We start from the raw sequence: 6,000 nt of genomic DNA on the forward strand, positions 1-6,000 counted from the left end.
CTGTAGGGTTGGATGCATGGGTTTGATCAGATCTTTCGTCTCCTGCGATAGTTTGCTGGTATCCTGCCTAACGGAGTTACCACCGACTTCCATTGCACACTCCTTAATGATGCCCACAAGATTGTCGTTCATTGCTTCAACACCAAGGTCCTCTTCCTGAGTTTAAGCTGAATACCTGTTCTGTAGCTTGATCTGGAATTCCTCTATTTTCCCTCTTACCGCTAACTCATTGATCGGCTTCTTATGTACCAGTTTCTTCCGTTCCCTCCTCAGGTCTAGGCTAATTCGAGTTCTTACCATCCTGTGGTCCCTGCAGCGCACCTTGCCGAGCACGTCCACATCTTGTATGATTCCAGGGTTAGCGCAGAGTATGAAGTCTATTTCATTTCTAGTCTCGCCGTTCGGGCTCCTCCACGTCCACTTTCGGCTATCCCGCTTGCGGAAGAAGGTGTTCATTATCCTCATGTTATTCTGTTCCGCAAACTCTACTAATAACTCTCCCCTGCTATTCCTAGTGCCTATGCCATATTCCCCCACTGCCTTGTCTCCAGCCTGCTTCTTGCCTACCTTGGCATTAAAGTCGCCCATTAGTGTAGTGTATTTAGTTTTCACTCTACCCACCGCCGATTCCACGTCTTCATAGAAGCTTTCGACTTCCTGGTCATCATGACTGGATGTAGGGGCGTAGACCTGTACAATCTTCATTTTGTACCTCTAGTTTCTGGCTCAGATTACCTAGCTCACACCAGACCACTGTTTATTAAACATGGAATATCTCCCATTCATCATCTAGTGTCATTTACCATTCTTCGCGCCTTGAATAACTTCAGCTTGCCTCGGGCTAAGTTCATGATCCAACTCTCATCGGTGACACAAACGCACACTCATACAAGCACCAGACGCAAAGAGAAATGGCATCTACCCCGACTTCGCACGACGTATGGCTCCCAAATGTTGCATTTCCTGGTTCCGAACACCCTTAACACAAACAAATGGTACACAGAAAATATGAACATAAACAGAAAAACAATTGTTCAGCAATTTTTTGAACATGTGGTGGGTTCAAACCCAAATTAGGCTAATAGTGTTTTTTTTTCCATTGTATAAAAAGAAATGCTGCTATGTATTGTTTGAACTTGATATATTATATCGTAATGTTGAAATGCAATTACGTTTTACTCCTTCTGTTTCTGCTATAACGCTGTATTATGCTTTTTTGTTACTTCTCAGTGCATTGTATATTTGAATTTTTACCCTGTATTGCATTAGGCTTAATTGAAATTCTGCAATGTGTCCCTTGATTCATGATGTATGTCAAATTGTACTTTTTTCCCTTCACTGCTGCCATTTTGTAAATGGGCCCCGGACCCCGTCAAGCTGCTTCAAGGCAGCTTTTTGTCCCCGGCCTTTTTCTCTTGGAGAAATAAAATGAATCTTGAATCTTGAATCTTATTAAGTTTCACAACAAGACCTGCCACCCTCTCGTTAATGCCATAGAATTCCTGTATGTTACCAGCTATATTCTTATTAACCAGGAATCCGACTCCTAGTTCTCTTCTCTCCGCTAAGCCCCGGTAGCACAGGACGTGCCCGCTATTTAGCACTGTATATGCTTCTTTTGGCCTCCTAACTTCACTGAGCCCTATCATATCCCATTTACTGCCCTCTAATTCCTCCAATAGCACTGCTAAACTCGCCTCACTAGATAACGTTCTAGCGTTAAACGTTGCCAGGTTCATATTCCAATGGCGGCCTGTCCGGTTTAGCTTATGGCTATGCTATATGATTTAGCCTATAGTTATGCTTACGGCTAAGCTTATGGTTATGCTTTATGATTTAGCCTTGGATGTGCTTACGGTTTAACTTATGGCTATGCGTATGGTTTAAGTTATGGATATGCTTACGGTTCAGCTTATGGTTATGCTTTATGATTTAGCCTATGGTTATGCTTACGGTTTCACTTATGGATATGCTTTGGTTAGCTTATGGTTATGCTATACGTGTGCCTTGTGTAGTTATGCAAATTGCTTATCAATGACATAAACCATAAGTAATGCAGAATTATTAAACTTCTTTATTCATCATTGTTGGGCACATTTTCTTGCGATTTCTGTACAGCCATAAACACAGCCCTCTCTATAGGCAGTATCACTCTCTTCTCCTTTCATGTTGAATGCGCACGCCTATACTCTGGCAAGTGGTTATATAGTCGTCCTCCGCGATAAACACGCGCTTGCGGCCAACGTCAAACGATGACGCATAGCGCGCAGAAGTGGGCACCTGCGCCGACTCCTAACACGCCTATGGAGCCCATTCGACTCCGAACACGCTCACGGAGCCAATTCCGGCATACGCCGGCTCGCGCGATGCGCGGTGTTTACTACGTAGTGAAGCTTTTCGCTTCAAAACCTCCAAAAGTGGTCGTTAGTCCCGTGGCAGGATAGCTACTGGTCTACCACCTCGCTCTTTCATTTTCAAGGTGTTAACTCATAATATGTTCTGAAATTTTCAGGTCTTGAAATCCAAAGGTTCTTGAATTCCGTTGTGTCTGGATTAAATTCACTGGCGTTTGGATTATTTCGGCTGGCGTTTGGATTAAATTGAGCGGCGCTCGGATTAAAATCTCTGGCACTTGGATTAAATTGACTGGCGCTTAGATTAAATTCACTGGCGCTCGGATTAAATTCACTGGCGCTTGGATTAAATTGAGCGGGAACACCTACTTTGCACATGATCTTCCGTCACTTATGAAACTAATCCTAAAAAGTTCAGGAAGCAAATTTGCCCTGACCTTGACGCTAGTCTAATTTCTCTACAAAGTAACAGCACTTCCATCCCAGACAATGAGTGCCGCGTAGAAGGGTGCAGTCGCGTCGTGGAAGCTCGGAAGGAATACGGAGTTGTATTTAGGGTCCAGGGTATGCCGGTGTGCACTTGTGAAATCGGATGAATTCTGCTGAGGTAATGTCAGGTCGTGTGCAATTACGGCGAGTTTTTTCGCTGCATCGGCTCTCGAAAGAGGAATGGCAACGCAGTTGACGCCGTGATCGGGCAGCTGCGTCTGCTCGATCATTGGCATGTATGCCACAGTGACTACGCAATCACTGATATATGATATCGTGTCCTTCGTCAACTATGCGATGGTGTTCTTCTCTGATCTCTGCGACGAGCTGTCCATGCGATCCACGGCGGAGTGCTGAGAGTACACTCTGTAGGGCTGCCTTGGAATCACAGAAGACTGACCATGCATGGGGTGATCCCTTCTGAATGAAATGAAGAGCCGCACGCACGGCTAACAGTTCAGCACCTGTCATTGATGGTACATGTGACGTTTTTATCTGTATTTTGACGGATCTTGTTGGTATCACCACAGCAGCAGCTGAACTTGCATGCGTGACTAAAGCCGTCGATGTAGACGTGTACGCGGCCACTGTGCACCTCATGTAAAAGTTCTAATGTGGACTGCTTCAGGGCAAACGACGGCATGTTAGCCTTTTTCGTGATTCCTGGGATGGTGAGGCGTATTTCAGGTCTATGCAGGCACCATAAAGATGAGGGTGGTCTTGCTGAGGGCATGTAGTTCGATTGCAATGAGGTACGATTGGCCACAATTATGCAACTGATAGTTGCGTGTGGCCTTTCTGCGCGTAGAGCGGCAAAATGGTGAGAAGGTAGTCGGGCAACGTGACGAATATGCGCTCTGAGAGCGTCGGTTACCAAGTACGTTGATATTTGGTGATCTCGAGCTATGACAATCGTTGCCGCTGTAGACGCATACCTCGGAAGACTGAGACACGTCCTTAGGGCTTGAGCTTGTAATCCCTGAAGTACACACAGGTTTGTTTTGCAGGTGTTACCAAGCACAGGGAGGCTGTATCTTGCGAAACCGAGGAACAAGGCCTTATAAAGCTGCAGCATTGACCGCACCGATGTGCCCCATGACTTTCCGCCGAGAAAATTGAGATGTGTTATTGTCATCAACCTATTCTTTAGGTATGAAACGTGCAGGCTCCATGATAGGTCGCGTCGATAATTACCCCTAAAAAGCGGTGTTTCCGTGCATTTGCGAACTGCTTGTCCCTTGACACTTACAGAGTAACGCTTTATTGCCTTCCGAGTAAAAGTGACAAGGCAGCATTTCTCTGAAGACAGCTCTAAGTTCTGTTTTCGCAAGTACAGTGATGTTAAGGTAGCTGCCTTTTTTATCCGTGCTCGTACCGGCAGTCGTCTTACAACAGACGCCCAAATGCAGATGTCGTCGGCATAGATTGATACTTGAACTGTCTTGGGCAAACATCTGACTAGGCCAACGAGCACTAGGTTGAATAGCGTCGGGCTCCTCCCCTCCCCCCCTCCCCCAGCACTCCGCCTTGCGGTACTCCACGGAATGTTTGGTGTCGAGTCGTGGCGCCATCCTCGGTCATCACGAAGAAATGCCTGTCGGTCAAACAACAGAACAGCCACTGAAACGTGCGGCCACCGATTCCAGCTTCAGTCAGAGCCTCTATAATGGCATAATGTGCTATATTATCATAGGCGCATTTTATGTCAAGGAATAATGCCGCAGTCAGTCGTTTCAGTTGTTTTTGATGTTGAACAAACGTGACCAAATCGATGACATTATCTATGGATGAGCGCCCACGGCGGAAGCCAATCATAGCATCTGGGTACACGTTGTAATTTTCCAGGTACCATTCCAGGCCAGTCAAAATCATTCTTTCCATTATTTTCCCTATGCAACTGGCCAGAGCGATGGGGCGGTACGACGACAAATCTAACGGTGATTTACCAGGTTTCAGAAGCGAAACCAAGCGGCTGCACTTCCATTCCCGTGGAACCAAACCGTTGCGTCAAAACTAGTTGTAAAGGTTTGGCAGCATGAGTCGTGCTTTCTGCCCAAGATTTGCGAGCGCCGCATAGGTAACGCCGTCCGGTGCAGGTGACGAAGAGCGCCTGCAAGTCGCCAGTGCCGCTTCAAGCTCCTCCCCCGAAAACATTACATCCATGCGGGAATACCGTGGCACAGGACTGGCACATGGCGTAACTGCGCGTTGGAGCTGCAAGCTGGCAAGTCTTGAGAAAAATTCTTCAGCAATGTCAATTTCGCTGCGACATTGGTGCAGAGCGAGAAATTTGAAAGGAACACGCTGTTGCGGTGATACGCGAAGTCCACGCACGGTTCTCGATATCTGAGATATTCGCTGACGTGGATCCAATGACCCACAAAAACGTTTCCATATTTGAGATTACAGTGCATCAGTGCAGCGTTGAATCTTTTTTTGCATTCGCCTTGCCTCTCTGAGATCATGGATGGATTTGGTTCTCCTGTATCTTCTTTCAGCCAGCCAGCGAATCGCTCGTAGTCGCTGCAGTTCGGCTTCAAATTCTTCGTATTTCGGGAAAGGCTGAAAAGCACGCGTAGCATCTTGCATTGCTTTTTGAATTTCGTGTTCCACACTTTAATGGTTCCCTTGCTGACATACTTCCTCCATGCGCGACCGATACGCCGACCAGTCAATTCTCCGGAGGGGCATTTAGATAGTCCCTTGATCTTCAGCAGTAGAACATGTTGTTGGGCTAGTTGGTGCATAGCTTTCAATAGTTTAAACGCCGAAAGTGACGCCACACAACAAGGAATACAGACAGGACAAGGCGCTACTTGCAACTGTTTATTGAAGTCACAGGTGGCTGATTATATAGCCATGAGGAGAGGGGAACGAAAAAAGAGGGACATCGAATATGTGAACGCGCACGTGCGAGAACACTGAAGATATTTATGAAGGGAATCACGCTTAATCTAAATCTAAATCTTATCTAAAAACATGCTTTCTTTCTTAAATATATTCAGACATGGGGTACTGACACAGTTGTCACCTCTTTTCTTAATCTCGTTGGCCTCCAACAATTCACGCACCACAGAATCTTTCTTTTAAACATGATTGTCGTATCATGAAGCCTTGCTTGACATACTTGTTCATTCTCATTCCCGCAGGCCTTGCA

Source organism: Dermacentor variabilis, chromosome 10, assembly GCF_050947875.1.
Source record: "Dermacentor variabilis isolate Ectoservices chromosome 10, ASM5094787v1, whole genome shotgun sequence".
Taxonomy (NCBI): domain Eukaryota; kingdom Metazoa; phylum Arthropoda; class Arachnida; order Ixodida; family Ixodidae; genus Dermacentor; species Dermacentor variabilis.